Below are 27,511 nucleotides of genomic sequence, written 5' to 3'. Positions count from 1 at the left end.
TGATGAGTTTCCTAAACTATTCTAGTCTTTGTCATGTGTGATTTCCTAAATTCTCTGTTCTTTTAGCTCAGTGATCAGCTAGTGATTTGATAGAGATTTCTTTAAATTCCTGAAGCCAAAAGCCAAATTTCCAATCTTGAAGCTAGATTGTGTGTGTGTGTGTGTGTGTGTGTGTCACGCACACGGGAGCGCACTGAGGCATGCTTTCCACATTCTCCCAGGCAGTTTACAACTATTCTTGCACCTTCGCTTCCTGCTTGTGTAGAACTTGAAGACAGAGCTCAAAGCTTAGTGCCTTTTTTTTTTTTCTGAGCAGTCTGCCACAGGCATGTATATGACCTCCTAAATTCTGAGGAACATGTGGAAGCTTCTCAAAGCCTTTATTCTCCAAGACATCTTCCTTCCTAGATTGTTCTCACAGGATTCTTAATATGTTTATTATTTGCCCCTAATTGATATCTTTTGCCCCAGGTCACAGCAGCCAGTTCATTTCTTTCTAAATGCTTTAAACAAATTCTTCTTTTACAGTTGCTTCTCTTCCCTGAGAGAATTCCTGGTTAGGTTCTGTAAAGATAAGGCCTTTGTGTTACTCCTTCAGAGAATCACCCAACAGGTCAAAACAGAAAACCATAGTTCTTTAGAACAAGTTCATACTGCTTCCTCTGGCACCAGAAACCCACCACAGGAATGTGGGCTGACATCTTCCAGACTGCCACTGAGCCAGGGAAAGGGGGATCAGGCAAGGGTAAGTGAAAATGCCACAAAGCTCTCCTACTGGGTTTTCAGTCACCCTTTCCTTAAAAGACAAAGATTGTCAGATTAGATTTCTTTAAATGACTGAAGTATACATTATATACAAGAAATTCACTTCAATTATAGATAGGTTAAGTATAAAAGGATGGAAAAAGATACACCATGAAAACAAAAATCAAGAAAGCTGGAGTGACTGTAGTAATATCTGACAAAGTAGATGTAGACTGCAAAACAAATACTATTTTACAAGAGTAAAGAGGAACATTATGCAATAATAAAATGGTTTTTCATTAAGAAGGCATGGTAAATAAAATGTGTATGCCATTAATGACAGAATTTCAAATAAAGCAAGAACAGAACTAAAAGGAGAATCAGACAAATCAATCTACACAGTAAATTAAATGTGTATGCCAGTAATAACACAATTTCAAATAAAGCAAGAACTAGCAGAATTAAAAGGAGAAATAGGCAAATCAATTCACAATTATACCTGGAAATTTCAACATGCTTTTCTTAGTGATAGATAGACAGAAAATCAGCAATGATGTAGAATAAATGAATGATGTTTCAAACTGGATCTAATCAACATTCATAGAATTTTTCACTCAACAATAGAATATAAATTCAAGTGTACATGCAATACTCATCAAAACAGACCATATTTTAGGTAATGAGACAAAATTTAGCACACGTAACGCAATTGAAATATATGAAGCATGTTCTCAGATATAAATTTAACATAATTAAATTTAAAATCAATGACAAAATGATAACAGGAAAATTTCCAAACATGTGGAAATTAAATGACATACTTATATGGGACAAAAAGAAAGTCTCAATCAAAATCAGAAAATATTTTGCATTGAACAAAAATAAAATTACAACATATAAAATGTGCACCATGCAGCTAGAGTATTACTTAGATGGAAAGCTACAGCATTAAATGTCTATGTTAGAAAAAAAGGAAAATCTGAAAATTGTAATCTAAAGCTTCCCCCTTACATGAGCAGAAAACAAGAAGCAAAATTAAAGCAGAGTTTAAAAAATAATAACTGTAAGAGCAGAAATCAATAAAATATGAAAAGTAACAAAGAATCAATTAAACCAAAAGCAGTCTTTCTGAAAAGATTAATAAAATCATCAAGCCTGTAGCAAGAATAAAATAAAGAGAACACAAATTATCATCATCAAGAATGAGAGAATATTACTTTAGGTCATACAGATTTAATTGTTTTATTGTTATGTAATATTTTTACATATTTATGGGGTACATGTGACATTTTGTTACATGCATAGAATGTATAATGATCAAATCAGGATATTTAGGATACCTATCATCTCAAGCACTTATCATTTCTATGTGTTGGCAACATTTCAAGTTCTCTCTTCTAGCTGTTTTGAAATATACAATACATTGTTGTTAACTATAGTCACTCTACTCTGCTATCGAACATAAGGACATATTCCTTTTACCTACCTGTATGTTTGTATCCATTAACCAACCTTTCTTCATGCCCCACCCCACCACACACTCTTCCCAGCCTCTGGTAACTATCATTGCATTCTCTACCTCCATGAGATTAACTTTTTAGCCCCCACATAAGAGTGAGAACATGCAGTATTTATCTTTCTGTGCCTGGCTTATTTAGCTTAACATAATGACCTCCAGTTCCATCCGTGATTCTGCAAATTACAAAATTTTGTTCCTTTTTATGGCTGAACACTATTCCATTGAGAATATATACCTCGTTTTCTTTATCCATTCATCCATTGATGGACACTTAAGTTGATTTCATATCTTGCCTATTATAAATAGTGCTGCAATAAATATGCGGGTGCAGGTATCCCTCTGATAACACTGATTACCTTTTCTTTGGATAAATAACCCATAGTGGGATTGTTGGATTGTATGGTAGTTTTATTTTTAGTTTAAAAGGATAATAATGGAAGAGTATGCACAAATATACACATGTAAAGTGACAACTTAGATGTAATGGGCCAATTTCTAAAAAAAAAACACAAACTATATAAACTCCCTGAAGAATAAATAGGTAGCTGAAATAGTCTGTGACTATTTTAAAAATTGAATACTTAGTTAAAAATCTGAAAACAAAAATTCAGGCAAATTCAATAAATTTATAGAGAAAAGTAACACCAATTCTACATAGCATCATTCAGATAACAGAGAAAGGAACACTTCCCAACTAATTTTATGAAGCCAGCATGACTCAAGTCCCAAAATCAAATTGATTACAAGAAAAGAAAACTTCAGAAAATATACTATTTATGAATGTAAAATTTTTCTAAATGAGCTTTTAGAAAATGAAATCTCAACATTAAAATGATAATATAACTTTAACAAGCTTTTTAATGCACGCAATGATTTAATAGATTCATTTCTTCATATTTCTTGTACTAGGTACAGCCAAACAACATAGACAATGGCAGAACTTCCATAATGGAACCTCCATAAATCTGCTCTTCTAGCAAAGCAATGAAAATATTACCTATTTATGAAAATCAACCTTTTCCAAAGTCTTATAGTTAATAAAAGGTTTGGAACAATTTGAAAAGCATTTATTCAAGAAAACCTATTGAACCTTAATGAGAACAGCAGTGTTTGGGGTGTTTAACCTGGCATCCTTCATTGTGAGAGGGAACACTTGGAGAAAAACAGGTCTACTTTGGCCATGTTGTATATTTGATGTTTATTATATATCCGATTGCTTACTTGATATTTCCACTCACATGTCTATGTCTAAAGTTCAGTGGAAGATCAGAGCTATGGATGTAAAATGTGGAGTTACACAGATGTTATTTAAAACCACTGTGCTACGCAAGGCTCTTCTTATTCAAGACCTTCCTGGTTGCTTCATATATGTCATCCACAGAGCTCTGTGAGAGATATAGAACTTTAAACTGCCTACTATTGCCCTAAGAAATCTATATTTTACTTCAGTGAATTTCCAGCAATGTAATTCTAGCTGAGGAGGTGGCATTAAGTGAACAACTAACAAAGCAGAATGTCCATATATGATGACAAGGTGGGAATTAAGAAGCAGAAATATAAGGCAGGTGAAACGTACTAATGACAGCAGCCTATCTGAGCCAAAAGCCTAGCAAAACGGCCTCTTGGGTATAGCAGAGACTATCATATGTCAAATTGTTGGAGAAGCAGAGGAATCATACCTGTATGCTTGACTATGTACCTTTAGATTTTTCTATGCCCTTTACTGTAACTACTGGCCTCAGTCTTTCTGGTGACATTTGCTATTGATCTAGAGATTGCTGAAGGTGCAATAAGCAAGTGGGACAGTCAAGACAATGGAGGTAATGGCTAGGCCTAGACTAGAAGATGCCAATGTCTAAAGTTGATCCCAGTTCTATTGCCTTTGGGATGTTATTTACTGGTTCCTTCAATCTTTCCATACTGTGGAAGGGCTGGACCAGCAAAACACCATGTATTGTACAATTTTACCAAAATATTGTTATAATAAAAAAGTATTTCTGTAATAGGCCCATTTACCATGTCTGCGAGTTTTCTACCTTTTGAATCTAGATACAAAGCAAGATTTGCCTCCTATCATGGAAGTTACAATTATGAGACATTTACTTTCCCATCTTCCCTCTGAGGGTGTGGGCACATGATCCAGACTGGGTCAATCAGATGCACCCATTCTAGACCCTGAATCAGAAATCAGTGACACAAAGAGAAAGAAGAGAGAATAATATTTTATTTCATGAGCCAGTAGGACAAATGGCAGGAACATTCAATTTCAAGAATATCAGTACTGGGGCCAAAAGTATTGGCAGTGAAACACTGACAATCACTGTAGCAGTGAAGATGGCAGCAGTATATGAACAAAATTAGTTCTGTGGAATGGCTTTTGACTTTGCTTTGTGAATCTATTTTGTTCAGCCACTTTCTCCAAGTCTGTTTCTCTAGGCTTCTTTGAGATTCCATAAGGTTCAGTATGTTTTCATAACTTTTTTTCTATTCAAAATAGCCAGAGTTGACTTTTGTTGCTTGCCATCAAGAACCCTGACCGATATACCTTATTGCCATTCTAATATATAAAATATATTTAATAAATGGAGATTTACAAAGAAAGAAGTCCTACATAATCTAGGATGGCAGTCTCCTACACTGGAAAGCCACAATTTTGTTTCTGGTTATGATGATCATAACTGGAAAATTTGGACAAAATTTCCCATTAAAAACAACTGTAAAAATGAATGGGGTTTATTTTTTTTAAGTTTTATTAACACAATAAATAACTGACAATACAGAAAGAAAATTAACGGTAAAAATTGAAGGGAAACTAAGAATTCAGAGAGGTAAATGATTATGAAAACTGTTTTATTTAGAAGTTTCAGGTAAAGTAAGTCAAAACACAGAGCTTACATAAGATAGAAAATCTAACAGTAGAGCTTTTGCCCAATAATCCAGGACTTCAAAAGGCTACAGTATCTGGGTGAAGGTGAAGTGGAAGTGGGTCAAACATCATTTGGAGTCACATCCAGTTTGACTTGACTGGGCCATCTGGGAAAAATCAAAGCTTTAACCTTATTAACGTGGTCCTGAACTGGGACTATCCCCCTAATAGAAGCACACGTGGATCCTTTTTGAAGGAAGATATTTTCATTCTAGGATTTAAATTATGCCTACAAATAATATTTAACACAGTGATTGGCTGTAAGCATAGATAACCAAGAACTAGGAAACAAGATACCACAATAAAGAACCAGCAAAAACTACAGACAGAAAAGCCCAGATACACAAAGACTGCTTTAGAAATTGGAGTAATGAGAACTTACAGATGCGAAACACATGCTAAATTTTTTGAAAAGAAATGTTTAAGCTTAAAGATTTCTGCCCAGAAGAGGAAACCATAAAAAATTGAGGTAATAAATTTGAAAAATAACAAAATAGGATTTATAGAAATGAAAATCACAGTAACTATGAGTTAAAACAGTCACAGGATACTAGACCCAGCTGAAGAAAGAATTAGCGAATTAGGAGATAAGTCAAAGATACTATTTAGAATGCAGAATAGAGAAAGAAAAGATGGGAAATATGTAATAGATACAAAAAGACAAAGAGTCCAATAAAAAGACTAAAATATATTTAATCAAAGTTTGAGAAAGAGAATAAAAAAGGAAAGAATCAGAGGCTGTACATGGGGTATATGTTCTGAGACTGCCAGTGGATGCCTGAAACTGGATAGTACTGAGTCCTATATACACAAATATATATGTATTTATATATGTATAAATAACACATACAAAATATGCATATAAATGCATATATTTGTCTTTATATAGAGTATTATTTATTATGCTTTATTATATTCTATATAAATAGCAATATATATTTATTTGTATTATTAACTAAAATACATTAATAATATATATTATACATATATGTATAATATATATTATATGTACATATATAAATATACATTTATATTTATATATAAATGTATATTATATGCATGTATAAATATATATTATTTATATTATATATCTATTATATATGATACATATATACACTTATATATAACATATAAATGTATATACAAATATATATGTATATTCACACATGTATACATATATAGGTATTTGTCTATATATACGCACTTATGACAAAGTTTAATTTATAAATTAGGCACAGTAAGAGATTAACAACAACTACTAATAAAATACAACAACTATAACAATATGCCAGCATCACTACTCTTGTACTTTGGGGCCACTACTAAGTAAAATAAGTGTTACTTGAACACAAACACTGTATCATGCCAGTCAATCTGATAACCAAGATGGCTATTAAGTGAGTAATGAATGTGTAGCATGTACAATGTGGATACACTGGACAAAGTGATGTTCCCTTCCTAAGTAGGATGGAATGGGATGACATTAAATTTTATTATGCTACTTGAAAGAGCATGCAATTTAAAACTTATGAATTGTTTATTTCTGGAATTTTTCATTTAATATTTTTGGATCATGGTTGACCCCAGGTGACTGAAACCATGGAAAAACTGCACATAATGGGGGGACTACTGTATTTGAACAGGTTATTACTGAGAATTTTCCAGAACTGATGAAAACACCAATCCACAGAATCCAGGAAAATTAATTTTTATAGCAGAAGCCTGATTAAAGACTCTCGTTGTATATGTTGTAAGTCAGAAGAAATTTCTTAACACATATGCAGGAGATCTATGCAAACATTTTTTAACCAATCTATCAGAAAGAGAAAGAAACACAAAAAGTCAGCCTAGGAAATATTAACTAGGGGGCAGAGAAAGAGGAGCCTGCAAAAGAGAAAAATTATCCTAGGGACATAATAATCAGGAAAGTAGTGTCATAAAAGAAGAGAGGAATGAGGAGAGTTTCAAGAAGAGAATTTCTTGCATAGTTAACAAGATCAAATAGTATTGATTAGTCCAGGCAGATGAGGAGATAAAAGCACTCATTAGATTTAGAAACAAGGAGGTCATTTTTTGGCCCTGTCAGAGCAGAGTCAATGGAATGAGAGAAGAAAGTTGACTGTGAGATTTTGAGTGGGAGGCAAAAAAATTAGAGGCAGTGTAAGTTGAAATCTCTAAGAAACTTGGTTTTGAAGAGGATAATGGAGAAGGGGGAGGCAAGTTGGTATGAAAGTTTATATTTTTTTAGGATGAGATTCAAAATGTAAGCCAATGAGGATTCACATTAGAGTAGGAGGCTGATTCTACAGAAAAAAAATAAGGAATAAATTAAAGTGCCAAGTAGCTGATAAACTGGAAGTGAATAGCATAGAAAGTATAAGGCACAAGAATGAGCAGATAAAGAGATAGAAGCGATAAAATCCAGTAACACTGAGCACACCCAGTGCCAAGATCTTGGTTGTTAGTAACATTTTCCAATAAAAATATTCAATCAGGGATCCTTAGACAAATGGCTGATTCTAGGTCTTGGTCAGAATATATACAAGATAAGCATCTTATAAAGCCAAAAAGCAAGGAAATGCTCAAAATTTTTAAAAACCCACATATCTGTGGATGAATGTCAAAGGGACACAGGAGCCAACTGAAAAAGTTCCCAATATCCAAAACTGAAGCAATGTGGGCAACAACATAAATAACATAGTATATAACAAGTAGAAAATAAATACCTATTAGCCCACACTTACATATATAAATATATAAATGGAGGACAATAGACAAATTTCCTGTGGAGAAGAACCCTAAATAATTTATGTTGTTATTACCCTCTCAAGAAAATGGAGAATTCTTTCCAAAGAGTACAGAATGAAAATGGGGCAGGAAGAGTAATTTTGCATGGAGAAAGGTGTCAAATGCTATCTCAGCCAGGTGATCAAGTAATTAGGAGACCACAGTAATAAGTCACATTGATAGCATGTATGCTTGATATATGAGAACTGCACTTTACCTTTGTTATTTTCCCCCCTGAAACCCATAACCCTAGTGTAATCATAAGAAGTATATCACACAAATCCCAATTGAGAAACATTCTCCAAAATTCCTAACCAGTGCACCTCAAAATTGTCAGCATCATCAGAAACAAGGAAAGTCTGAGAACCTGTCACAGCCAAAAGGAGCCCCAGGAGACATGATGACTAAAGGCACTGTGTTGTCTTGGATGGGATCCTGGAACAGAAAAAAAAGCATTCAGTCAAAACTAAGAAAATCTGAATAAAGTATGGATGGTAGTAAATAATAATGTATCAATAAGGGTTAATTACTTTTAAATGTACCATAGTAATGTAAGATATTAATAGTAGGGAAAACTGAAAGTGGGGTATATGGGAACCCTTTTTGTACTATCTTCACAACTTTTCTGTAAATCTAATACCATATATAACTAAAGTTTTGTTATTAAAATCATAGTAAAAATAAAAATAATGGAGAAACTAAGATAAACAAAAGCTGAAAAAATTATTTACTAGAAGACCTGCTGTATAAGAAGTACTAAAAATAATCTTTCTGGGCTAAAATGGAAAACACTAAATAGTAACTCAAATTGACAAGAAGAAATGACAAGCACCGGTAAAGGTAGGTAAATATAAAACACAGTATGAATGTATTTCCGTTTGTAACCCTATTCTTCTCCTATCTGATTAAAGAGACAATTGCATATGTAAAGTAATAATTCTAAAACTGTTCATGTCTTTATAATGTATAAAAATGTCTTTTGTATGACAAAAGTAGCACAAAAATAGAAAATAGAGCTATACTGAACCAAAGTTTTTGTATACCTTTGAACTTAAGTTAGCATTAACCAAATTAGTTTGTTTAAGATGCTAATTGTAAATTCCAGAGCAAGTGTTAACAAAATAACTCAAAAATGTAACACAGGAAATGACAAGGAAATTAAAATGGTACAGTAGAAAATATCTATTTAATACAAAAAAGCAGTAATGCAGGAAATCATACTAAAAAATGCCTCTAACCACAATGGAATGAAATCAGATATCAAGAACAGAAGGAAATTTAGAGACATTGGCAAATATGTAAAAATTAAACAACCCAGTCCTAAAAAACTAATGGATCAAGAAGAAATCACAAGGGAAATTTAAAACTACTTTGAGATAAATGAAAATGAAAACACAATGTTTCAAAATGAACGGGATGCAGCTAAACCATAGTTTAGAGATGAATTTATCACTCTGAATGCCTATATTTAAACAGAAGAGGCTGGGCACAATGGCTCATGCCTATAATCCCAGTAATTTGAAAGCTGAGGTGGGAGGATCGCTTGAGCCCAGGGGTTCCAGACCAGCTTGAGCAACATAGCAAGACCCCATGTCTCTACACAAAATTAAAAAATTAGCCAGGCATAGTGGCACACACTTATAGTCCTAGCTACTCAAGAGGCTGAGGTAAGAGGATCCCTTGAACCCAGGACACTCAGGCTACAGTGAGCTGTGATCACACCACTGCACTCCAGCCTGAGCAACAGAGAGAGACCCACATCTCAAAAAAAGGAAAGAAGAGAAAAAGAAAAATCTCAAACCAATAGCATACCATACCATCTTTAAGAAATTAAATAAAGAGGAGCCATAAACCCAAAGCAAGCGGATGGAAGAAAATAATAAAGATTAGAATGGAAACAAATGAAAGAGATAACAGAAAAACAACAGAGAAAAAAATGAAACCAAAAGTTTGCTCTTTGATAAAATTTAAGAAAATTGACAAGCCTTTAGATAGCAACATTATTATATCTGTAAGACCTCATGTAGCAGGGTGAGGCCAACCTGTGGTATTGATCTTGATTATGCCCTTTAGGGGTACTGGATTTAACCAGTTAGAAAAAAAATCCCATTCACCACAAAGGTCTATCTTAGAAAGCCATGTGACTTTTTACTTGTTTCCGTACTTTAAAAAAACTAATTCAGGCACAGCACAACTCTGGCCACTTAGTTTAAGCTGACCTGAAATCCTTTTGGGACTCAGGCAGTGTCATGATAGTATGAGTACACACAAGAAGTATAGTCCCAGAAGGCTCATGTAGTACCCCTAGAAACAAAGAGTTTATAATTATTAGGGTACCCCAAGTAGGACATACATTAGGCAGTACAGCTTATCAGGACCCCAATGTGGCCTCCATAATGGGAATTCCTGCCCTAAGTTTCCCAGTCCAGTCTGAAAAATTAGAATTAGTCTTGATTTCAGAGAAAATGACTAAAGTAATCTGTTCCAAACGGGTTTGCTTGCACATAACATCAGTTTATCAGCTTTATAAGTGTGGACAGCATTTGGAGGTATTCTATACAGAAGGTACAGGATCTGGGGCCACCCATTGCTGTCTGAGTCAGCATACCAACAGATATGATCATAGGCTCTGAAGTTTGCATACAAAGCACTTGCAGCTGTTTGGAAAGACAGCATGAGGAGTTTTCCTTCAAGACAAAGGGAAAGCTTCAAGGAATGGTTCTGAAAAACAGAGATCATTAATATCTCCCCTCCCCACTCCTCCTCATGCCTCCACAGGTGGCAGGGTTTTGATTTTTCTCCCACTTTTACAAAATGAGTGTGTTCCATTCAATTATCAAAACTTTACATTTTCCCCAATCATATTTTTAATTCTCACTCAGACCTTTTTGATAGAGGCAAGAAGCAGACAAATGCCTAGGCAGACAGGGCAGGGTCCCTGGTGAAACCCCACCTCCAAGCCAAAGACAGTTTAAAGCCTGAAAGCCAAGCTACAAGTCAAATTCACAGACTGGTTTGAGAACCTGTCTTCCTGTTTGGTGTACTTTCCTCTGATTGATCTCCCCAACCCTTCTCCTATTTTACATATACCTATGCTTCCCTAATTGATTTTTTACACTGTTGTGCCCACCTTTGAGTGGTACCTTTAACTTTTTTTGCATTCTCACAAATCAATCAGTACTCACTCCCTTATTCTAAGCCCATGAAAGCTCTGGACTCAGCCACAGTGAGAGAGAAACCACCTGACTCCAGGTGGGGGACCACCCTTATGTCCCCTCTCCACTGTGAGCTATTTCCTCACTCAGTAAAATTATTCTCTGCCCTCCTCATTCTTTGATTGTCAGTGTATCCTCATTCTTCTTGGACACAAGACGAGAGCTCAGGACCCACCAAACATGGGTACAGAGAAGTCTGTAACATTGTGGCCCTCTGTCCTCCACCAGCAGAGGGCAGCTGCCCCATGTGACAGAAACAGTGGCAGGGCCGAGCCAGCCCCAAAGCTGTGGGTCGAGGCAGGGCAAGGGTGTTGCCAGCTGGGTATCTCTGGCTGGCAAAAGTGATCAAGAAAAATTCTGTGTCATTTTCATCTGGGCAGGTTGTATGCAGGAGGGACAAAAGCATTTTCACAGGACAAAAATTATACAACATAACCAGAAAGATACATGTCATGATAGAATTTTGAGTTTCAACACTTTTCAAGATAGTTTTACATAACCTCACACCCCTTTTGTCCTGACCACTTATCCAAGTGGGCAGCCTAGAAAAGCAAAATCTCTTTCTGAGGAGAGCTGCATTAAATAAACTGCCTTACTGAGATGTGTGCACCAGGAGAACAGTAAGGGAAGTAGTTAGGCCATCAGTTTATTGTTGCAAACTGTAATTACTCAAGAAAGTAAAACAAATCAACATCAGTGGGACACCCCTAAGAATGTGTCAAGTGTCCAATCTGTCATGAGTGGGCAGAAGATTCATATTCCTTGTAATATGTCCATCCCTAACTTATAATTTGGGGAAGGAATCACAGGTTAGGAACACAATTAACCTCTGCATCAGAAATATAAGTCAATCAGCAACTCAATCTTAGATGGTTTCATCAGAGAACAAGCCCTTCCTCATGGGCATCTGCAAGTGATCCAGATAGTCCATCCAGCATCAATGATGTTTTTATAGACTAGGATCCCACAGAAGGGTGTTTAAAACATGCAACAGAGTCCCAGAATCAGAGTTCTGCTAATTGAGCCTATGCCTGCTTTCAGTTATGCACAGCTCTGCTCAGGCTGAAACTGCCCATAGAAGGCACTATCAGCTTAGAGTCAGGTTCAGGTAATTAAGATCTGTGAATTAAGAATTCCAAAAACAGCCAGTGGTTTTTCTTCAACAGCAGCAAAGTCAAAATGCTGCAAAGACAGATAGCCATGTTCCCAGTCCAAGGGACAAGCAAGGATTCCATAAGCCCTTAGCGTCTATTTGACTCACTCAAAGATAGGCAGTGGGAAATCATTAGCCTTTAAGTGTCAGACTCTGACAGTCCATTTGCAACATAAAAATTTCTTTTTAAAACTCCAAAAGTAAATCTCCATCTAAAAATTGTCTCTTATTTCCTGTTGTTTGCCCTTTCCCAGAGGATCCAATAGACAAAAATCATAGCAAATAGCATCAGTTAGAGAGATTTATTCTGTTTGCAATACCCTAAGCATTTAAGTTATAATATTCTCACTGGGGCAAAAAGAAAGCAAATTATGTCCCATTAACACTTTCTTATATTGAGGTGATGTCTCTAGAATTTGTGAAATTATAAGAATTTTATCATACATCTTTCTATGAACTGAATATTTATGTCTCTCCACCCCCCGAAAGTCTGGTTTTGAATCCTTAATTCCCAGTGTGATGGTATTTGGAACTGGGGCCTTTGGGACGTGCTTAGGTTTACATGAGATCATTAGAATGGACCCCCCTCCCCGTGATGAGATTAGTGCCCTAATTAGAAAAGAAGAGACCAGAGCTTGCTCTCTTCTCTTGCCATGTGAAGATACAGCACAAAAGTAGCTGTCTGCAAACCAGGAAGTGAGCCCACCACACTAGACACAGAATCTTCCAGCACCTTGATCTGGAACCTCCCAGCCTCTGAAACTGTGAGACATTAATGTTTGTTGTTAAATCTCAATCAGTGGTATTTTGTCATAGCAATGTAAACTGATTGAGACACGTTTAAATGCAATAGTCACAAAAATACAATGTGAATTTTTACAATTCTCTCCTTTTTTTTCTCACTGCAAACCCCTAGCAGTAAACTCAGCATGTACATTGTTAACATTATGGTTGCTTGGAGATCACTACTGGGATTCAAGATGTGTGTATCTGGGGGAGTCGAGGAAGAAGCTGCTCTGATATCTCACTGGTTTCCCTCCCCCCTTTTCTTTTTCTCTCTGGCTTAGCTAAAGCTTTGCTCTAACCAAGGGAACGGATTTAACTTTTTGTCCTGCAACTTGAAGGATAGAGCAATGTAAGCTTTTAACATTTTTGACCCACCCAAAACTTACCTTTGAAAATGTTTGGGCTGTTTTTCCTTCTACCTGGAGGCAAAAAAACAAAACCAAAGCCACTTTTTTGCATTTCTTTTTTGCCCTTTAGAATGACTAAAAGCAGCTAAGGAATCCAGCAAATCAACTCTCAATATAATATACCCCAGTAATAAAACAAATGACAAATCACATGAACATCTCAATAGACACAGAAAACACTTTCAACAAAATTTATCACCATTTTTATGATTTTTTTTTTTTTTTTTTGAGACGGAGTCTCACTCTGTCACCCAGGCTGGAGAGCAGTGGTGCAATCTCAGCTCACTGCAACCACTGCCTCCCGAGTTCAAGCAGTTCTCCTGCCTCAACCTCCCAGGTAGTTGGGATTACAGGCACCTGCCACGGTGCCCAGTTAATTTTTGTATTTTTAGTAGAGACGGGGTTTCACCATGTTGGCCAGGCTGGTCTCAAACTCCTGACCTCAGGTAATCCGCCTGCCTCAGCCTCCCAAAGTGCTGGGATTACAGGCATGAGCCACCGCGCCCAGCCCCATTTTTATGATTTTTAAAAATCTCATCAAACTAGGAATAGAAGGAAATACCCTCACCCTAATAAAGGACATCTATGAAAAAAGTATTTCTAACATAATACTGAGTTGTGAAAGACTGGATACTTTCCCCTTAAGATCAGGAACAGACAAGAATGTCTGCCTCCAGCACTTCTATTTAATATTGTACTGGAGGTTCTAGCCAGGGTAATTAGTCAAGAAAAGAGAAATAAAAGACATCCAGATTGTAAATGAAGAAATAAAACTTTATTCACAGATGAGACGAACTTGTATATAGACAATCCTAAGAAATCCACAAAAAATTTGGAGCCAATAATTGAGTTTAACAAAGTTGTAGGCTATAAAACCAAAGAGGGTTGGGCACAGTGACTCACACTTGTAATCCGAGCAGTTTGGGAGGCCGAGGCGGGCAGATCACCTGAGGTCAGGAGTTCAAGACTAGCCTGGCCAACATAGCAAAACCCCATCTCTACTAAAAAGTACCAAAAAATTATCCAGACATGGTGGCGTGTTCCTGTAGTCCCAGCTACTTGAGAGGCTGAGGCAGGAGAATTGTTTGAATCCAGGAGGTGGAGGCTTCACTGAGCCAAGATGGCGCCACTGTACTCTAGCCTGGGCGACAGAACAAAACTCCATCTAAAAATAAATAAATAATACATTAAAAAAACAAAGTGGAAAAAAATTGTTTTTCTGTTACTAGCAATGAACAATCTGAAGATAATTTTTAATAATCCATTTCAATACCATAAAAAAAATAATTGGGAATAAATTTAACAAAAAAAGCACATGACTTCTACACTGAAAACTATAAAAAAAACTTCGAAATATAGATCTAAATAAATGGAAAGATACTCCATTTTCATCGATTGGAACACTTAATATTGTTAAGATGGTGCTACTTTTCAAATTGATCTATAGATTTAACACAGTCCCTATCAAAATAGCAGCTGGCTTTTTTTTTTTTTTTTTTTTTTTTTGTAGAAACTGTCAACCTGTTCTGAAAACTCTTATGGAAATGCAGGGGAATCTAAATATTTTTAAAAATCATGAAAAAGAAGAACAAAATTGGAAAACAACACTTCCCAATTTTAAAACTTACTACAAAGCTACAATATTCAAGATTGTATGTTAATGGAACATGGATAGACATATAGATAATGTAATACAATTGAAAGTCCAGAAATAAACTCATATAGTAAACTGATTTTCAACAAGGGTGACTTGACCATTCAATGTGTGAAAGATCTGTCTTTTCCACCAGGCGCGGTGGCTCACGCCTGTAATCCCAGCACTTTGGGAGGCCGAGGTGGGCGGATCACAAGGTCAGGAGAGCAAGACCATCCTGGCTAACACAGTGAAACCCTGTCTCTACTAAAAATTAAAAAAAATTTAGCCGGATGTGGTGGCGGGCACCTGTAGTCCCAGCTACTCAGGAGGCTGAGGCAGGAGAATGGCGTGAACCCGGGAGGCGGAGCTTGCAGTGAGCCGAGATCGTGCCACTGCACTCAGCCTGGGCGACAGAGCGAGACTCCGTCTCAAAAAACAAAAAAAGTAAAGAAAGATCTGTCTTTTCAAAAAATAGTGCTGGGACAACTAGATATCCACATGGAAAGAGTGAATTTGGACCCCTACCTTACATTCTGTATAGAAATTAACTGAAAGTGGATCATAAACCTAAATATTGAACCTAAAACTATACAACCTAGAAAAAACATAGTGGTAAACCTTTGTAACCTTAGATAAGGTAATAGATTTTTAGATATGACATAAAAATACAAGCAACTAAAGAAAAAATAAGTTGGATAGACTACATTACATTAAAAATGTGTGTGCCATAAAGATACACAAGACAAAAACCCATGGAATGAGAGAAAATATTTATAAATAATATCAGATAATGATCTAGTATCTAAAATATGTAAAGCATTCTTACAACTCAATAATAAAAGATAAATAACCCAATTAAAAATGGACAAAGGATCTGTATAGATTTTTCTCAAAAGAAGTTATACAAATGACCAATAAGCACAGGGAAAGAAACTCAGCTTCATTATTCATTTGGGAAATGTGAACCAAAAACCACAATAAAATACCACTTCACCTCCACCAGTACGGCTAAAATAAAAAGACAGACAACAAGAAAATTGGTGAGGATATGGAGAAATAAGGATCTTCATGCATTTCTATTGGGAATGTATAATGATGCAGCTGCTTTGGAATACGCTTTTATAGTTCCTCATAATTTAAGAATGGAGTTACCATATGACCTAGCAGTTCTGTTATGAGGTATATAGTATATACTCAGGAGAAATAAATGCATGTGTTAAAACAAATACTAATACATGAATTTTTATAGCAGCATGATTTACAATAGCCAAAAAGTAGAAGAAAAAGTCCATCAACCAATGAAAGGATTAAAAAATATGGCATATCTATACAATGGAATCTTGTTCAGTAACCAAAAGGAATAAAGTACTGATATATACTTAAACATAAATGAACCTTAAAAATATTATGGTAAGTGAAAGAAGCCAGAAACAAAAGGCAACACACTTTATATGATTCCATGTATATGAAATAACCAGAACAGGCAAATCCATAGAGACTAAAAGCATAATAGTGTTTGCCAGGGGCTGAAGGGAAGGGGAAATGGGGATTGACTACCAATGGATATGAGTTTCCTTTTGGGGTAACAAAAATGTTCTGGAAATAGTGGTGATGGTTGCACAACTCTTTGAATACACTAAAAAACACTAAATTATACATTTCAGTGTTGATGAATTTTAAGATACGTGAACCTTTATAAAATAAGAACCAAAAAAAAAAACCTTCTAAATCATGGTATATTCTATATGTTAATAGAGCCTTGAGTTATAGAGGTGTATGTATTTGTTAAAATTTGCCAATAGTACAATTGTGAGTTGCGCATCTCACTTGACATAAATTTTACCTGAAGAAAGAATAAAGCACATATAAATATTGATCTCTAGTTAATTACATGCATACCAGAATATCCAGAGTTGAAGTATTCTGATATGCAACTTTCTTTGAAATGAATCAAAATAAGTTGGACTGTTGAATGGACAGAAGGATGAAAGAGAGATGGATATCTAATAAAGCAAATATTGCAAAACATTGTTGGTAGAATCTAGGTAATGAGCTTATGGATATTCAATTTATCATTCTTTCAACTTTTCTGTATGTTTAAGAATGTTCATATTAGTCAAGATAGGAGGATCATTTGAGGCCAGGAGTTCAAGACCAGTTTGGGCAACATAGCAAGACCCCATCTCTTCCAAAAATTAAAAAAAAAAAATTAACCAAGCATGGTGACACATGTGTGTAGTCCCAGCTACTTGGGAGGCTGAGGCAGGAGGATTGCTTGAGACCAGGAAATTGAGGCCACGATCATGACACTGCACTTCAGCTTGGATGACAGAGTGAGACCCTGTCTCCAAAAAAGAAGAATGTTCATATTAAAATGTTGGCCAGAAATGACCCTGTTTTATCTATACCACATTTTAATTGACACATCACCTTTCTCCATTTCTTATCTACCAAACTTACTACATTCATTCACCAGATATCTGTTGAGGGCTGTTATCTATTTGCCAGGAACTGTTCTAGATATACTGGATATATTTATGAACAAAACAGACAAAACTTCCTGCCTTAGTTGCTAGTGGGATTCAAACAACAAACAAACAGAAGTATAACTTGTCAGGTATGGGCAAATACTATGAAGATAATTAGAGTATCAGGAAATAATTATCCATACTAATGCATCTACTTCCACATCTTCCTCACTCTTCAATGTCTCATAATCTAGGTTTTATTCCCACCATTTTAAACTTCTTAATAAAACATAATCATTTTTCTTCAGTCCTCACCGCTCTTCTTCACAACTTGTCAGTAGCATTCAACATTGGTACTCACTCCCTTCTTAAATGCAGACCCCCCTCTGATGCTCCACATTTAGCTACCTTCTAATAACTCTCTTTAACTATGGTTTCATATACCTCCACAGCTTCATTTATCAGATATTTCCAGTTCTGACTTATCTTCTACATCCTAGATTGGTATTTTAACCACCAGAAACACCTTTATTCCTAGACATCTTACCAGTACCTTAAACTTCATACAACCAAAGACAAATTCATCATTGACCCCACAGGACCATTTTGTGCTCTGGGTTTCATGTATTTAGAGGTGGTACTATACAGGGTACAAAATTCAATTCTACCTTGGTCTTATTTTCTCCCTCAAAACCAACAAGTCATGGAGGCCCGCCATTTGTTTCTTAGTAATATCACTCAAGGACCTAGGCATCCTAGTAACATAGGAATACAGGAATCTGAACAATAACCTGGTTGCCTGTATTTATTTCTCAGCATTTTTGGTACCCGTTTGGGACTTGCAGCCCTCCCAAAAGTGATATTATAATCCCCTTGGATTGGAAGAGGATGTTCTACCAGACAGAAATGTAAAGAGCATGGTCAGCAACAGCTCGCATAGAAGGAATCTTGATGAAAGCCCAATAAAGTACCATCTCTTCCAACTTGGCATGGTGATCACAGCTCATCACTCTGTATCTCAGTTTTCTCATCTGTAAAGTGAGAAAGATCGAATTTACCACATAGGGCGTTTATGAGGATTTAAAGTCTTAATACAGGCCTACCTTGGAGATATTACAGGTTTGGTTCCAGACCGCCACAATAAAGTGAATATTTCAGCAAAGCAAGCCACACAAATTTTTTGGCTTCCCTGCCCATAGAAAAGGTATGTTTACACTAATACTGTAGCCAATTAAGTATACAATAGCATTATCTTTAACAAACAATGTACATACCTTAATTAAGAAATACTTTAGTGCTAAAAAAAATGCTCACAATCACCTGAGCCTTCAGTAAGTTGTAATCATTGTGGAGATGAAGTGTCTTGCCTCAATGTTGATGGCTGCTGACTGATCAGAGTGGTGGTTGCTGAAGGCTGGGATGCCTGTGGCAATTTCTTACAATAAACAATAAAGAAGTTTGCCACATCGACTATTTCTTTCACAGAAGATTTCTCTGTAGCATGAGATGGTGTTTGATAGCATTTTACCCACATTCCTTCTAAAATTTGGAGTGAATCCTCTGAAATCCTGCTATTGCTATACCAACTAAGTTTATGTAATATTCTAAATCATTTTCTGTTATTTTAATAATGTTCACAGGATCTTCACCAGGAGTAGATTCCACTTCTCAAGAAACCACTTTATTTGCTTATCCATAAGAAGTGACTCCTCATCCATTCAAGTTTGATCATGAGATTGCAGCAATTCAGTGACATCTTCAGGCTCCACTTTTAATTCTAATCTCTTGCTGTTTTGCTACATCTTCAGTTACTTTCTCCACAGAAGTCTTAAACTGCTCAAAGTCATCCACAAGGGTTGAAATCAACTTCTTCCAAACTCCTGTTAATGTTAATATTTTGACCTCCTCCAATGAATCATGAATGTTCTTAATGGCATCTAAAATGGTGAATTCTTTCCAGAAGGTTTTCAATTTACTTTGCTCAGATCCATCAGAGGAATCACTATCTATGGTAGCTATATGTGTTTCTTAAATAATAAGATTGAAAGTCAAAATTACTGCTGATCTATGGGCCGCAGAATCATATTGTGTTAGCAGGCATGACAATAACATGAATCCCCTTGTACATCTCCATAGAGCCCTTGCATGACCAGGTGCATTGTCAGTGAGCACTAATACTTTGAAAGGAATCTTTTTTTCTGAGCAGTAGTTCTCAACAGCAGGCTTAAAATATTCAGTAAACTATGCTATAAACAGATGTGCTATCATAAAGGCTTTGTTGTTCCACTTATAGAGCGCAAGCAAAGTAGATTTTGCATAATTCTCAAGGGCCCTAGGATTTTTGGAATGGTAAATAAGCACTGGCTTCAACTTAAAGTCACCAGCTGCATTAGCCCCTAATGAAAGAGTCAGCCTGTCCTTTGAAGCTTTGAAGCCAGGCATTGATTCCTCTCTAGCTATGAAAGACCTAGATGGCATCTTCTTCCAATATAAGGCTTTTTGGTCGATGTTAAAAATCTGTTATTTAATGTAGCCATCTTCATCAATAATCTTAGCCAGATCTTTTGGATAATTTGCTGCAGCTTCTCCGTCAGCACTTACTCCTTCACCTTGCACTTTTATTTTATGGAGATGGTTTCTTTCCTTAAACCTAATGAGTCAACCTCTTCTCACTTCAAACTTTTCTTCTGCAGAGTCCTTACCTCTCTCAGCCTTCCTAAAAGTGAATAGAGTCCATGCCTTGCTCTGGGTTAGGCTTTGGCTTAAGAGAATGCTGTGGCTTGTTTGATCTTCTATCCAGACTTTCAAAATTTCTTCATATCAGCAATAAAGCTGTTTTGCTTTTTTATCATTCATATGTTCACTGGAGTAGTACTTTTAATTTTCTTCAATAACTTTTCCTTTGCATTCACTACTTGGCTTATTCTTTGATGCCAGAGGCCTAGTTTTTGGCCTATCTTGGCTTTTGATAGGACTCCTTCACTAAGCTTAGTCATGTCTAGCTTTTGATTTAAAGTAAGAAACGTGATTCTCTTCCTTCCACTTGAACACTTGGGGGCCACTGTAGGGTTATTCATTGGCTTAATTTTAATATCATTGTGTCTCAGGAAGTAGGGAGTCCTGAGAAGAGGAAGAGAGATGGGGAAATGATCAGTTGGAGCAGTCAGAACACATACAACATTTATTAAGTTCACTGTCTTATATGGGTACAGTTTATGGTACCCTGAATCAATTACAATAGTAACATCAAAGATCACTGATAACAGATCATCATAACAGACATAATAATGAAAAACTTTGAAATATTCCACTAATTACCAAATTGTGACAGAGACAGGAAGTAAGCACATGCTACTGGAAAAATGACACAAATATACTTGCTTGATACAGAGTTCCCACAAACTTTCAATATGTAAATAACGCAGTGTCTGTGACATGCAATAAAGTAAAGTGCTATAAAATGAGGTATGTTTGCACACACAAAGATTTTATAACAACTCATGGCATGTATTGTGCCAGATAAGTGTTAGCTGCTGCTATTATCACTATTCTAATATCTGGATTGGACTCATTATTTTTAAATGTGAGTCAGTCTCATTCCTTGGATTGGAAGGTTGAAAAAACTAACAAGAAATGTCAATACTTATTTCATGCTTACTATATGTGAGACACCATTCTAAATACCTTACATGCATTGGCTTAATCTTCATAACAGTATTATTAACAAGCTTAAGATTTGTTATTTTTCTCATTGTATAAATGAGGAAAGTGAGTTCCAACTCTAGCTATCTTCTTTGTTTAGGCCTCAGGAAAAAGCAATCATTAGAACAACTATGGAATGAGGTGGGCCTATATGTATTGAACATGTTGTTAATGAACAAGTTAAGAAGAGACTGTGCAAAGCAACATGAGTGGTTCCATTGGTTTTTGAGAAAAAGTTCAGGTTACAGAGTGGAGAGAGCGAGGAGGCTGCATCTGGCTCCCACTCTCACAGCCACTGCAGTACATTGAGCTCCATAGAGACAGCTCCAGGGCAGGTGAGAGCCAAACAGGCACTGGGTGATTCTGCCTTGCTGAAGAAAAATAACATAGGCAAAGGAGATCCTAACAAGCTGAAAGGCGAAATGTCATCACATCATATGCAATCTTTGTGCAAACTTCCTGGGAGGAGCACAAGAAGCAGCACCCAGATGCTTCAGTCAACTTCTCAGAGTTTCCTAAGAAGTGCTCAGAGAGGTGGAAGACCTTGTCTGCTAAAAAGAAATGAAAATTTGAAGACTCAGTAAAGGTGGACATGGCCCATTATGAAAGAGAAATGAAAATCTATATCCCTCCAAAAGCAGAGACCAAAATGAAGTTCGAAGATCCCAATGCACCCAAGAGCCCTCCTTTGGCCTTTTTCATGTTCTCTTCTGAGGATTGCCCAAAAATCAAAGAACATCCTGGCCTATCAATTAGTGATGTTGCAAAAAAACTGGGAGAGATGTGGAATTACATTGCTGAAGATGACAAGCACCCTTATGAAAAGAAGGCTGTGAAGCTGAAGGAAAAATATGAAAAGGATATTGCTGCATTTGGAGGTAAAGGAAAGCCTGATGCTGCAAAAAAGGGAGCCATCAAGGCTGAAAAATGCAAGAAAAAGAAGGAAGAGGACAAAATGAGGAATATGAAAATTAAAAAGGTAATAATGATGAATAAGTTGGTTCTAGCCATTTGTTTATTGTCTATAAAACATTTAAGCCCCCTGTACACAACTCACTGCTTTTAAAGGAAAAAAATTAAAATATAAGCTGTACATAATGTGTTTTTAAACTTTACAGTGTCTTTTTGTGTGTGTGTGTGTGTGTGTAGTTATCCCACTACCAAATGTGTCTTTAGATGGCCACAAACTGCCTGGTATGGTATAGGGGTTGTAAATTGGCATGGGAATTTAAAGCAGGTTCTTGTTGGTGCACAGCACAAATTAGTTATATACGGGGATGGTAATTTTTTCATCTTCAGTTGTCTCTGGTGCAGCTTATATGAAATAGTTGTTCTGTTAACTGAATATCACACTAATTGCAAAAAAGTTGTAGCAATTTTGCTGACATTATGAATGCTTCTAATACAATTTTTAAAATTAGTATTGTAGTCCTTTTCATAGGTCTGAAATTTTTCTTCTTGAAGGGAAACTAGTCTTTTGCTTTTGCCCATTTTGGATCACATGAATTATTACAGTGTTGATCCTCTCATATAGGTAGCTGATAAAATGCTTTTGTCTACACACCCTGCATATCATGATGGGGGTAAATAAAGTTAAATTGAGATCATCGTCATCCATAACTGAAGCTCAAAAATCTTAATCAGTTGATAAATTTCACATAGCCCACTTATATTTACAAACTGAAGAGTAATCAGTCTACTCACAGCATGGGATTATTAAGATCAAACATTTTGAAAGTCCGTCCTTTGAAGCACTAAATAGAAAAGTGTGTTCTAATCTTTACATGAGGACTCTATGTTCTTTAACTCCCATTACCATATAACGGCAATTGTATTTTGCAGTTCTGACATTCAAGAAGACTTGAGACTGTATCCCCAAAAGGTGTGAGCTTAAAATATAAGACTGCCATATTAAATTTTTGGTTGATACTAGTAAAGACTATGAAAATGCTGGCTGTAGATGTCTTTTCCCATTTATCTAAATATGAACTGCTCAGGAAACTCAAAACTCTCCATAAAAAGTATTTTTAATTAATTGGACCAGCTTTTAAAATGAAGATGCCACGTTTAAAATAGGTTACATTTTCCTATATTACAGCTTGCCCCTTTATAAATCAAATAGATAGGAGGAAAGAAGATACAACCTTTGCAACTCAGTATGAATTATTTGATTTATTTAAATAATTTTTCTTTACAAAACCCAAACTCATTCATTAGTCATGTTTATCTGCTTAGCAGTTTAGGGAACAATTTGGAAATTTTGTTTATTTTGATATTATCATTTTCTTAAAGTGCCAGTATTTTAAAATAACATTCTTGTAATTTTACATGCTTTTGTGATGGAGTGCTATTTTGTTACACAATTTTGACTTGGATTATTTTCATTTACATTTGTTTATGTAATTTCAGGAGGGATAATGAACATCTGAGGCCTAGATGATACTAATAAACTAATAATTACAGAGATTTAGAAAACAGTTCAGCTACATATCTGTAAGTTTATACAAGAGTTCTGGAAGGATACACAATAAATTGGTAATAGAGACTGCCTCTGGACAGTAGGATTTTATATTTTTAGTACTATTGGGATATTTAACTAGGCATATGCATTACTTTTATTATTTTGAAACTAATTTATTTTTTAATGCACCCTCGTGAGGGACCCAAAGCCAGAGGCACCCTACTAAGCTGTGCCCAAATTCTTGATCTGTAGAAACTAAGATGGTAAATATTGTTTTAAGCCACTAGGTCTTGGGGTAATTCTTTAGGCAGCAATAGACAACTAACACAGATTATATCTCATCGTTGCATGCAGTCATTCCATAGAGTCAGAGACAGTGTACACTTTAGGGAACAATTTTACAACAGATATCAATTGTAAAACAACTCTGTGTCCAGCTATGGGAGGCATAATAGTATCGTGGTTAAGAGCAGGGACTCTGAAGTCAGACCACTGGGACTCAAATTCTGGTGCCATCCCTTATCAGCTAGATGACCTTGTGCCGGCTATGTGACCTCTGGGCTTCAGTTCTACATCTGCAGAACAGAGGTAATAATAAGAGCCACCTTATAAAGTGGCTGCAGGGAATAAACAATATAATACTTGTAAATTATTTAAAACATTACCTGATTAATAAGCATTTGATACATGCTGCCTATTATCATTCTTATGAGGATGATAAGAGAGGGTATAATTTTTGGTTTTGGACCACTGGGATATAAGAAAATAGGAAGAAGTAGGGAATTTATACACAGGGATCCTTCCTAATAACTCGCTCACTCCGGGTTTATGAGGGGATGTAAAAGATGAGAAGACCACAGTGTGTGTATACTCTAGAAAGAGAAAAATAATCCTTATGTTATTGGAAAATGTAAGACCTGTGGTGAATGGAGAAAGGCAGGGAGATGCCGCATATGATGCAAGGGTTCTGCATTCCTGTGGGATAGGAAAATTTGTGAGCTGATGTTAAATGTACAGGTCTAGAGAATGTCCATAGGAAGCACAGTCCTTCTTCTCAGCACTGCCCAGCTGTTGACAGACACAATGCATGTGTGTGTACTAAGTGGAAGGGTGAGATGAAGGAACAACAACAAAAAACATTTCTTCTACCTTGTTACACTGAACTCTCCTCAAAGTCAGAGCCTTCTCCTTCTCCTTCATTTCTTCTTCTTTCTTCTTTCTTTTTCTTCTTTTTTGTGACAGGGCCTTGCTCTGTCGCTCACGCTGAAGTGTAGTGGTGTGATCATAGCTCACTTCGGCCTCAAACTTCTGGGCTCAAGCAATCTCCTCATCTCAGCTTCCTGAATATGTATGACTACAGGCATGCAATACTACACCAAGATAACATTTAAACATTATTTTGTAGATATGGGATCACATTCCCCCCATGGCTGATATGTGGCCCAGGCTAAGTAAAATAATTCCCCATTTATTGTAATGCTGTCTTGACAAGTCCTACTGCTAGTAAGAAATATATAGGACAGGCCTAGGGAACAATGAACGCATAGTAACAGCACTGATGGTTGTCTCTCCTCCTGGTCACATATTATTCTCAGCCATACCCAGCTTGATATAAAGTGTATATCCTTTTAGTAATATACAATAAAATATACTATAACCCAAAAAATCAATTATGCCAATACTTATTTAGGCCTACTGGTACAGAAACAAGAGACAACAAATGAATTGCTCAACACAAGCGGTTTATCTCCCTTCATGGTTCTGTCTACTTTCCCCATGGTCTCAGCCCCAAAGTTTTTGACTACACAATATCCATTCCTAAAAAGGGGACAGTTTTACATTACCTGAGTCACCGCTCTCCCAACCACAGGCATCAGAGTGTGGAAAGAGATATCCTTTGCTTGGGTGAAAGAGAGAAAAGTGAGCATCAGACTTAACTTTGGATGCCAACACTAGATCTGCCACAGTAAAGCCCAGCAACAGGCAGACTCCACAGCTCCAGGCCCCAGGCCAATACCCATGGACTAAGTTTCTAGGCTTGCCCCAGCACCAGGCTGGACACTACAACCCCAGACTCCAGGCTGGTATGGTAGACTGAATCTCTGGTTTTCCCTACTGCCAGGCAAACCTCAGTGGCCCCAGGCTCTGGACCACCCTCAGTGCCAAGCCAGCACCAGGCTTTGGGCCCACACCAGTGCCAGGCAAGCCCCCCTCAGACCCAGTCTCCAGGCACATCCAGGGCCAAAGCCAATCCCAGGACTCTAGGCCTCAAACTTCACCCAGCACCCTAGCACAGGACAGCATCCACAGCCCTAGTCTTCAGGCCAGCACCAATAAACCCATCCTCCAGGCCAGCCCCTGAACACATAGGCCACAAGCCTGTTACATGTTTTAGACTAGCCCAGAGCTGTGTCAGCCCCCATACCGCCAGGATATAGGCCTGCTCCAATCCACATATCTGATAAGAGGTTAATATTCAAAATACACAAGGAACACAATTCAATAGCAAGAAAACAAATAACCTGATTAAAAAATGGGCAAAGAGCCTGAACAGACATTTCTCCAAAGAAGACATAAAATGGCCAAAAGATATATGAAAAAATTCTCAGTATCACTATTATCAGCAAAATGCAAATCAAAACCATAGTAAGATATCACATGTGTCAAGATGGCTATTATCAAAATGACAAAAGATAGAGTGTTGGCAAGGGAGTGAAGAAAAGAGACTACTTGTACATGGTTAGTGGGAATATAAATTAGTATAGTCATTATGGAAAACCGTATGGAGGTTCTTCGAAAAACTAAAAGTAGAAGAAGTACCATATGATATGGTTTGGCTCTGTGTCTCCACCAAAATCTCATGTTGAATTGTAATCCCCATTGTTGGGGGAGGGACCTAGTGGGAGGTGATTGGATCATGGCATCAGATTTCCCCCTTGTTCTTCTTGTGATAGTGAGTTCTCACAAGATTTGGTTGTTTAAAAGTGTGTAGCACTTCCCCCTTAGCTCTCTCTCTTGCAGCCTTGTGAAAACGTGCTTGCTTCTCCTTCACCCTTCTGCCACGATTGTGGGTTTCTGGAGGCCTCGCCAGCCATGCCTCCTGTACAGCCTGTGGAACTGTGAGTCAATTAAATGTCTTTTTTTTTATTTTTATAAATTGCACAGTCTCAGGTAGTTCTTTATAGCAGTGTAAGACCATACTAATACACCATATGATGCAGCAATCCCATTTCTGGGTATTTACCCAAAATATTTGAAATCAGTTTGTGGAAGATATCTGCATTCCCATGTTTATTGGCTACTTACAATAGCCAAGTTATGGAATCAACCTAAGTGTCCATCAGCAGATGAATGGATAAAGAAAATGTAGTATATGTACACAATGGAATACTATTCAGTCTGCAAAAATAAGGAAATTGTCATTTTCAACAATATGGATGGGATTGGAGAAAATTATGCTAAGTGAAATAAGCCAGGTACAGAAAGACAAACACCATGTGACTTCACTTGTATGTAGAATCTAAAACAATTGAACTCATAGATACAAAGTAGAATGGTGGTTACCGAGACTCAGGGGTGGGGATGCTGGAGAGATGATAGTCAAAGGCTACAAAATATCAGGCAAAAGAAATAAGGTGTTTGAGATCTATTGCACAGCATGGTGAATATATTTAATAAAGTATAGTTAATAAAGTTAATATTCACTA

The 27,511-nt window shown here is 36.5% G+C and overlaps 1 pseudogene; it reads left to right on the top strand.

The window, feature by feature from the left end:
* Positions 1-22,318, top strand: part of LOC473610 (high mobility group protein B1-like) — a 29,262-nt pseudogene extending 6,944 nt beyond the window's left edge.
* Positions 22,319-27,511: the final 5,193 nt, after the last annotated feature.

Source organism: Pan troglodytes, chromosome X (genome assembly GCF_028858775.2).
Source record: "Pan troglodytes isolate AG18354 chromosome X, NHGRI_mPanTro3-v2.0_pri, whole genome shotgun sequence".
NCBI classification, from domain to species: domain Eukaryota; kingdom Metazoa; phylum Chordata; class Mammalia; order Primates; family Hominidae; genus Pan; species Pan troglodytes.
The sequence above is the reverse complement of the archived record's forward strand: the minus strand, read 5'-3'. Positions and strand labels throughout refer to the sequence as shown.